Source organism: Artemia franciscana, chromosome 3 (genome assembly GCF_032884065.1).
Source record: "Artemia franciscana chromosome 3, ASM3288406v1, whole genome shotgun sequence".
In the NCBI taxonomy this organism is placed as follows: Eukaryota; Metazoa; Arthropoda; class Branchiopoda; order Anostraca; family Artemiidae; genus Artemia; species Artemia franciscana.
Window position 1 is genome coordinate 13,360,263 of NC_088865.1, and position 10,445 is coordinate 13,370,707.

General features: G+C 35.6%; 1 long non-coding RNA gene across 1 annotated transcript in view; it reads left to right on the forward strand.

The window, feature by feature from the left end:
* The window catches only part of LOC136024900 (uncharacterized), a 67,775-nt gene extending 61,414 nt beyond the window's left edge, over window positions 1–6,361 (forward strand). The window contains exon 2 of the long non-coding RNA XR_010616954.1: window positions 5,388–6,361. This is a non-coding gene — a long non-coding RNA (uncharacterized LOC136024900). The remainder of the gene's footprint in view (window positions 1–5,387) is intronic.
* Window positions 6,362–10,445: the final 4,084 nt, after the last annotated feature.

Here is a 10,445-nt window from a genome sequence, read left to right on the forward strand (position 1 = left end):
AAGATTAACAATTTTACCTTCGTCATATGCTGGCAGTCCCCGTCATATGCATGAATATGCTCAAGATGCTATTGCGTATGTTCGTCTCTATGGTCGTCCAGATTTATTTATTACATTTACATGTAATCAATCTTGGGACAAGATACTGCAGCTTTTACTTCAAGGACAATCGGCGGTTCATAGGCATGACATTACGGCCCGTGTCTTCCGGCAAAAGTTGAAATCACTGATAAACTACATAGTAAAACTTGAAGTGTTTGGGTCAGTGCGATGCTGGATGTACTCAGTGGAATGGCAAAAACGAGGTTTGCCACACGCACATATACTAATCTGGCTACATAAAAAAATTACTTCGAACGAAATTGATGATGTGATTTTCGCTGAAATACCTGATAAAAATGTCGATAAGGGGTTACATGATATTATTGTAAAAAATATGACACATGGACCTTGCGGTGCACTGAACGAAAATTCACCATGCATGGCCAAAGGAAGGTGCACAAAGCAATATCCTCGACTTTTAGTATCAAACACAATTACTGGCAATGATGGTTACCCACAATATAGAAGAAGATCTACTGAAGATGGCGGTAAAACAGCAATAATAAAGAAGCGTAACGGTACCACCATCGAAGTAGATAACCAGTGGGTTGTTCCATATTCCCCATTATTATCAAAAACATTTAATGCACACATAAACGTTGAATACTGTAACTCCGTAAAGGCAATCAAATACATATGTAAATACGTCAACAAAGGCAGTGACATGGCAGTTTTTGGCTTGCAGCCCGAAATCAAAGATTTCGACGAAATCGTACGATATCAGGCTGGAAGATACATAAGCAGTAATGAAGCTGTTTGGCGAATTCTTTCATTTCCGATACATGAACGTAGTCCAGCTGTTGTTCACTTAGCGGTACATTTACAGAATGGTCAACGTGTTTATTTCACGGAAACCAACGTGCAACAAAGAGTCCTGAATCCACCGGATACAACATTAACTGCTTTTTTTTCGCTTTGCAAAAATGATTCTTTTGCAAAAAAACTGCTGTATACTGAAGTGCCTTCGTATTACACGTGGAATACTAAAAATAAAGTATTTGAACGTCGAAAACAGGGTAAGTCAGTCGACGGCCAACCTACCATCTTCAAAGATACCACGATAGGAAGACTCTACACCGTTCACCCCAATCAACATGAATGCTTCTTTCTACGCCTGCTTTTGGTGAATGTACCCGGTCCGACATCCTTTGAGTATTTGAGAACTGTAAACGGTACTATACATGACACTTACCGTAGTGCATGCCAAGCTCTGAATTTATTGGAGAATGACCAACACTGGGATAACTGCATCAATGACGCGTGCGAAACGTCAACCCCAAGTCAAATTCGTGCATTGTTTGGCATCATTTTAACAACTTGCTCTCCATCAGCTCCTATAGAGTTATGGGAAAAATATAAGTCAAAAATGTCCGAAGATATACTCCATCGAAAACAGTTAGAGACGTCAGATATGACTTTTGATTTTACATCAGAAATTTATAACTACACTTTAGTTATTATATAAGATTTGTGCGTACGTATGGCAAACAAACCTCTTCAGGATTTGGGAATGCCTTCACCTAACCGTATCGCTGCTGTTTCGACATGTGTAGAATTGGATCGTGAACAAAGTTACAGTACGAGTGATCTATTGTCGTATGTACAAAATAACATTTCCAAGTTAACGTCGGAACAAAAAGACATTTATGATACGATAATGCATTGTGTCGATAACAACGTTGGAGAAATTTTCTTTTTGGATGCGCCAGGAGGTACTGGTAAAACATTTGTGATAAAACTGATTCTGGCATCAATTCGATCAAAAAATGATATAGCGTTGGCAATTGCGTCGTCCGGAATAGCCGCAACATTGCTGCCTGGTGGAAGAACTGCTCATTCCGCTTTGAAATTGCCTCTGAATTTGCATTCTACAGAAACTCCCACGTGCAATATTTCCAAATCATCTGGGATGGGTAAAGTATTGCAGCAATGCAAACTTATTATTTGGGATGAGTGCAAAATGGCACACAAAAAAATCGCTCGAGGCTCTGGATCAATGCTTGAAAGATTTGAGAGGGAAGTCGAAACCCTTTGGCAGCACATTAATATTGCTTGCGGGAGATTTCAGGCAAACATTACCTATAATACCTAGATCAACTCCTGCAGACGAAATGAATGCTTGCCAGAAAAATTCTAATTTATGGGCACACGTAAAAATATTAAAATTAACTACAAATATGCGTGTCCGATTGCAAAACGATGACTCTGGTCAAACATTTTCAGATCAATTGCTGACAATTGGAAACGGAAAGCTCCCAGTAGACTCAATTTCAGGACGTATACAACTACCTGCTGATTTCTGTAATTTAGTGACGTCCAAAAATGAATTGATTGAAAAAGTATTTCCGAATAGTCTAAAAAATTATAAAAATAATAAATGGCTAAGTGAAAGAGCGATTTTCGCACCCAAAAATATAGACGTCCACGAAATAAACAATATTGTTTTGACCAAGATTCGAGACCAGGCAGTCCTTTACAAGTCAGTCGACACAGTTTTGGAACCAAATGAAGCGGTTAATTATCCATCTGAATTTTTAAATTCCATAGATCTTTCAGGGTTTCCACCATACGTGCTACAACTAAAAATAGGCGTACCAATAATACTTTTAAGATATATAAACCCACCAAAGCTTTGCAATGGCACTCGACTTGCCGTAAAAAAAACAATGGAAAACCTAATAGAGGCCACAATCTTGACAGGGCCTGGGATCTTGACTTGGATAAGGTCATCAATGCCTACCAGATTTTAGTTAAAAAAACAAAGGTTCGGCGATATGTATTTCATAGTGAAGCTGAAAAATAAAGAAGAAAAAGAAAACTGAAAAAAGAAAAAATGCAAACAACTAAAAAATACTAAAAAGAATATATATATATATACTAGCTGTTGGGGTGGCGCTTCGCGCCACCCCAACACCTAGTTGGTGGGGGCGCTTCGCGCCCCCCCCAAGCCCCCCCGCGCGCGTAAGTCGTTACGCGCCATAATAGTTACGCGCCATTGTAGTTGTGTCCCTATGTCCCACCTGTGAATATAGATATATATATATATATGGTTTTAACTACGTAAAACTTGCGAATATACAACATTCTTTGCTGTCCCATTGTCTTTGCATATAAATAGATTGTCAGGTTATCCCCCTGTTTCCCCCGGTGTCCCCGTTGTAGTTGTGTCCCTGTGTCCCGGTCGTCATTTATATTCCCTGTGTCCCGGGTCCCGGTCATCATTTGTATCCCGGTGTCCCGGTCTGTATATACATTCGTTTTTTAGTTTTGTTTTTCTCCTTTATTTTTTTCCTTTTTTTTCTTTTTTAGCTTATTTAGATTTTTAGATTTTTTAGTTTTTTTTATTAGTTTTTAGTTTTTATTTCTTTTTAGTTTTTTTGTCCCGGTCGTCATTTATATCCCCCTGTTTCCCCCGGTGTCCTCGTTGTAGTTGTGTCCCTGTGTCCCGGTCGTTATTTATATTCCCTGTGTCCCGGTCGTCATTTGTATCCCGGTGTACCGGTCTGTATATACATTCGTTTTTTAGTTTTGTTTTTCTCCTTTATTTTTTTCCTTTTTTTTTCTTTTTTAGTTTATTTAGATTTTTAGATTTTTTAGTTTTTTTATTAGTTTTTAGTTTTTTTTTCTTTTTAGTTTTTTTGTAGTTTTTACCTTCTTTTTAGTTTTGTTAATTTTTTTTTTTACTTGTGTCCTGGTCGTCATTTATACTCCCTGTGTCCCGGTGCTTTGTTGATTGCTAATCGAACATTCCTTTTGTCCTGGTCGTCATTTATATCCCCCTGTTTCCCCCGGTGTCCTCGTTGTAGTTGTGTCCCTGTGTCCCGGTCGTTATTTATATTCCCTGTGTCCCGGTCGTCATTTGTATCCCGGTGTACCGGTCTGTATATACATTCGTTTTTTAGTTTTGTTTTTCTCCTTTATTTTTTTCCTTTTTTTTTCTTTTTTAGTTTATTTAGATTTTTAGATTTTTTAGTTTTTTTATTAGTTTTTAGTTTTTTTTTCTTTTTAGTTTTTTTGTAGTTTTTACCTTCTTTTTAGTTTTGTTAATTTTTTTTTTTACTTGTGTCCTGGTCGTCATTTATACTCCCTGTGTCCCGGTGCTTTGTTGATTGCTAATCGAACATTCCTTTTGTCCTGGTCGCTTTCTCTTTGAGTGTCGTCATTTATTTTTTTCTTTTTTAGTTCTTTTAGTTTTTACCTTTTTTAGTTTTTTTTTAGTTTTTAGTTTTTTTAGTTTTTTACCTTTTTTTAGTTTTTTTAGTTTTTTAGCTTTTTTATTTTTTTTATTAGTTTTTAGTTTTTTTGTAGTTTTTGCCTTTTTTTTAGTTTTTTTAGTTTTTTAGCTTTTTTATTAGTTTTTAGTTTTTTTTGTAGTTTTTGCCTTTTTTTAGTTTTTTCAGTTTTGACGTCACCTGATCCAGTTTTTTCAGGTGACGTCACCTGATCCACGATCCACAGATCCACAGACAACTTATTTTTATATATATAGATAGTTTTTTTTTTTTTACTTATGTCCTGGTCGTCATTTATACTCCCTGTGTCCCGGTGCTTTGTTGATTGCTAATCGAACATTCCTTTTGTCCTGGTCGCTTTCTCTTTGAGTGTCGTCATTTATTAGTTTTTTCCTTTTTTTTTAGTTTTTTATTGGTTTTTACCTTTATTTTAGCTTATTTTTCAGTTTTTTCCTTTTTTTTAGTTTTTTTTTATTTTTTATTTTTTTTAGTTTTTTACCTTTTTTTAGTTTTTTTAGTTTTTTTAGTTTTTTAGCTTTTTTACTTTTTTTATTAGTTTTTAGTTTTTTTTTGTAGTTTTTTGCCTTTTTTTAGTTTTTTCAGTTTTTTTTTTAGTTTTTTATTGGTTTTTACCTTTATAGTTTTTTTAGTTTTTTAGCTTTTTTATTTTTTTTATTAGTTTTTAGTTTTTTTTGTAGTTTTTGCCTTTTTTTAGTTTTTTCAGTTTTGACGTCACCTAATCCAGTTTTTTCAGGTGACGTCACCTGACACATCCATCCACACATCCACAGACAGACAGACAACTTATTTTTATATATATATATATATATATATATATATATATATATATATATATATATATATATATATATCTATATATATAAAAATAAGTTGTCTGTGGATGGATGGATGGATGTGTCAGGTGACGTCACCTGAAAAAACTGGATCAGGTGACGTCAAAACTGAAAAAACTAAAAAAAGGCAAAAACTACAAAAAAAACTAAAAACTAATAAAAAAAATAAAAAAGCTAAAAAACTAAAAAAACTATAAAGGTAAAAACCAATAAAAAAATAAAAAAAAAACTGAAAAAACTAAAAAAAGGCAAAAACTACAAAAAAAACTAAAAACTAATAAAAAAAGTAAAAAAGCTAAAAAACTAAAAAAACTAAAAAAAGGTAAAAAACTAAAAAAAATAAAAAATAAAAAAAACTAAAAAAAAGGAAAAAACTGAAAAATAAGCTAAAATAAAGGTAAAAACCAATAAAAAACTAAAAAAAAAAAGGAAAAAACTAATAAATGACGACACTCAAAGAGAAAAAAAAGGCAAAAACTACAAAAAAAACTAAAAACTAATAAAAAAAATAAACAAGCTAAAAAACTAAAAAAACTAAAAAAAGGCAAAAACTACAAAAAAAACTAAAAACTAATAAAAAAGCTAAAAAACTAAAAAAACTAAAAAAAAGGCAAAAACTACAAAAAAACTAAAAACTAATAAAAAAAATAAAAAAGCTAAAAAACTAAAAAAAACTAAAAAAACTAAAAAAAGGTAAAAAACTAAAAAAACTAAAAACTAAAAAAAACTAAAAAAGGTAAAAACTAAAAGAACTAAAAAAGAAAAAAATAAATGACGACACTCAAAGAGAAAGCGACCAGGACAAAAGGAATGTTCGATTAGCAATCAACAAAGCACCGGGACACAGGGAGTATAAATGACGACCCGGGGGAAACAGGGGGATATAAATGACGACCGGGACAAAAAAACTAAAAAGAAAAAAAAACTAAAAACTAATAAAAAAACTAAAAAATCTAAAAATCTAAATAAGCTAAAAAAGAAAAAAAAAGGAAAAAAATAAAGGAGAAAAACAAAACTAAAAAACGAATGTATATACAGACCGGGACACCGGGATACAAATGACGACCGGGACCCGGGACACAGGGAATATAAATGACGACCGGGACACAGGGACACAACTCCGGTACACCGGGATACAAATGACGACCGGGACACAGGGAATATAAATGACGACCGGGACACAGGGACACAACTACAACGGGGACACCGGGGGAAACAGGGGGATATAAATGACGACCGGGACAAAAAAACTAAAAAGAAAAAAAAACTAAAAACTAATAAAAAAACTAAAAAATCTAAAAATCTAAATAAGCTAAAAAAGAAAAAAAAAGGAAAAAAATAAAGGAGAAAAACAAAACTAAAAAACGAATGTATATACAGACCGGGACACCGGGATACAAATGACGACCGGGACCCGGGACACAGGGAATATAAATGACGACCGGGACACAGGGACACAACTACAACGGGGACACCGGGGGAAACAGGGGGATGTAAATGACGACCGGGACACCGGGACAGGGAATGGTCGATTAGCAATCACCATCAACAAAGCTCAAGGGCAATCATTAGAATCATGAGGTATAGATCTGAATACAGATTGTTTTCCCATGGACCATTATATGTTGCATGTTCAAGAGTCGGTAAACCTGACAATCTATTTATATGCAAAGACAATGGGACAGCAAAGAATGTTGTATATTCGCAAGTTTTACGTAGTTAAAACCATATATATATATCTATCTATATTCACAGGTGGGACATAGGGACACAACTACAATGGCGCGTAACTATTATGGCGCGTAACGACTTACGCGCGCGGGGGGGCTTGGGGGGGGCGCGAAGCGCCCCCACCAACTAGGTGTTGGGGTGGCGCGAAGCGCCACCCCAACAGCTAGTATATATATATATATATATATATATATATATATATATATATATATATACAAATAAGTTGTATGTATGCGTGTTTGTTTGTTTGTGGGTTTGCATATGACGTCATTATAAGTATATAAGGCTTTGTATATGACGTTATTATGAGATGACACTGCAGACCCAGACACCGGGACACAAATGACGACCGGGACATCTATCTATCTATCTATATATATAAAAATAAGTTGTCTTCATTTTTGTGTGTCGACTGACGTCATTTTTTCGACTGACGAAATTACAGACCGGGACATCGGAACACAAATGACGACCGGGACACCGGGACATAGGGAATATAAATGACGACCGGGACACTCAAAGAGAAAGCGACCGGGACACAAGGAATGTTCGATTAGAAATCACCATCAACAAAGCACCGGGACACAAAAGACGACCGGGACACAGGGAGTATAAATGACGACCAGGATATAAGTAAGAAAAAAACTAAAAAAACTAAAAAAAAGGTAAAAACTACAAAAAATACTAAAAAGAAAAAAAAAACTAAAAAATAATAAAAAAATTAAAAAAGCTAAAAAACTAAAAAAAACTAAAAAAGAAAAAAAAGGAAAAAAACTGAAAAATAAAAGAAGAAAAACAAAACTAAAAAACTAAAAATAAAGAAACTAAAAAGGTAAAAACTACAAAAAAAACTAAAAAGAATAAAGAGAAAAAACTTAAAAAAAACTAAAAAAAAGTAAAAACCAAAAAAACTAAAAAGAAAAAAAGGGGAAAAACACAAAATTTATTTCATCATATACAAATTCAAAAACGAATGTATATACAGACCGGGACACCGGGACACAAATGACGACCGGGACACAGGGAATATAAATGACGACCGGGACACAGGGTCAAAACTACAACGGAGACGCCGGGGGCACAGGGGGATATATAAATGACGACGGGGACACAGGGAATGTTCGATTAGCAATCACCATCAACAAAGCTCTAGGGCAATCATTAGAATCATGAGGTATAACTAAAAAACTAAAAAAGGTAAAAAACTAAAAACTAAAAAAAAAACAATTCAAAAACGAATGTATATACAGACCGGGACACCGGAACACAAATGACGACCGGGACACCGGGACACAAGGAATATAAATGACGACCGGGACACTCAAAGAGAAATTACAGACTGGGACAAAGGGGACAAAAATGACGACCGGGACACAGGGACACAACTAAAACAGGGACGCAGGGGGCACAGGGGGATATATAAATGACGACGGGGACACAGGGAATGGTCGATTAGCAATCACCATCAACAAAGCTCAAGGGCAATCATTAGAATCATGAGGTATAGATCTGAATACGGATTGTTTTCCCATGTACAATTATATGTTGCATGTTCAAGAGTCGGTAAACCTGACAATCTATTTATATGCAAAGATAATGGGAGAGCGAAGAATGTTGTATATTCGCAAGTTTTATGTAGTTAAAAAAATATATATGTATATCTATCTATATTCACAGGTGGGACACAGGGACACAACTACAATGGCGCGTAACTAATATGGCGCGTAGCGACTTACGCGCGCGGGGGGGCTTGGGGGGGCGCGAAGCGCCCCCACCAGCTAGGTGTTGGGGTCGGCGCGAAGCGCCACCCCCAACAGCTAGTAGGGAATATAAATGACGACCGGAACACTCAAAGAGAAATTACAGACTGGGACACCGGGACACAAATGACGGCCGGGACACAGGGAATATAAATAACGACCGGGACACTCAAAGATAAATTACAGACTGGGACCCCAGGACACAAATGACGACCGGACACAGGGAATATAAATGACGACCGGGACAAAGTGATACGACCGGGACACAGGGAATATAAATGACGACCGGGACACAGGGAATGTTCGATTAACAAATCACCATCAACAAAGCTCAAGGGCAATCATTAGAAAAATGCGGTATAGATCTGAATACGGATTGTTTTTCCCATGGACAATTATATGTTTGCATGTTCAAGAGTCGGTAAACATGACAATCTATTTATATGCACAGACAATGGGACAGCGAAGAATGTTGTACATTCACAAGTTTTACGTAGTTAAAAACACACACACACACACACACATATATATATATATATATATATATATATATATATATATATATATATATATATATATATATATATATATATATACATATATATATATATATATATATATATATATATATATATATATATATATATATATATATATATATATATCTTCTATATATATAAAAATAAGTTGTCTGTCTGTGGATCAAGTGACGTCATGTTTCTGTGTCGGCTGACGTCATGAAATTAGTTGTCGTCATTTTTGCTATGACGGTGACGTCATTAATGGTATTTAAGACATGCGTTCACGGAAAAGTGTTTAATTGTAAAATGACTGAAGAACCTACAATGGCAACAGCCGAGGAAGCTGCTCAAAGAGTCTATGCCAAAAAACTTGCTGCTGATAGAGAAAGTAAGAAAAGAAAGCGTTCCGAGGAATCACAACAACAGCAAGAAAACAGGCTTGCGGCTAAAGAACGCAAAACCGCGCAGTTAGATGAAAATCCACCTGGACAGCGAGAGTCAAAACATATCAAAACTGAAAATGATAGGGATGATGATTGGGTTTGGGATTTTGACTTGGATAAGGTCATCAATGCCTACCAGATTTAAGTTAAAAAAACAAAGGTTCGTCGATATGTACTTCATAGTGACGCTGAAAAATAAAGAAGAAAAAGAAAAATGAAAAAAGAAAAAAGGTAAAAAACTAAAAAAAAACTAAAAAGAAAAAACACTCAAAGAGAAATTACAGACCGGGACACAAATGACGACCGAGACAGAGGGAATATAAGTGACGACCGGGAACCTCAAAGAGAAATTACAGACTGGGACACCTGGACACAAATCACGACCGGGACACAGGGAATATAAATGACGACCGGAAAGAGGGACACAACTACAACTGGGACGCCAGGGGCACAGGCGGGATATATAAATGACGACCGGGACACAGGGATTGTTCGAATAGAAATTACAGACCGGGACACCGGGACACAAATGACGACCGGGACACCGGGACACAGGGAATATAAATGACGACCGGGACACTCAAAGAGAAATTACAAACTGGGACACCGGGACACAAATGACGACCGGGACACAGGGAATATAAATGACGACCGGGACACAGGGACACATCATTAGAATAATGAGGTATAGATCTGAATACGGATTGTTTTTCCCATGGACAATTATATGTTGCATGTTCAAGAGTCAGTAAACCTGACAATCTATTTATATGCACAGACAATGGGACAGCGAAGAATGTTG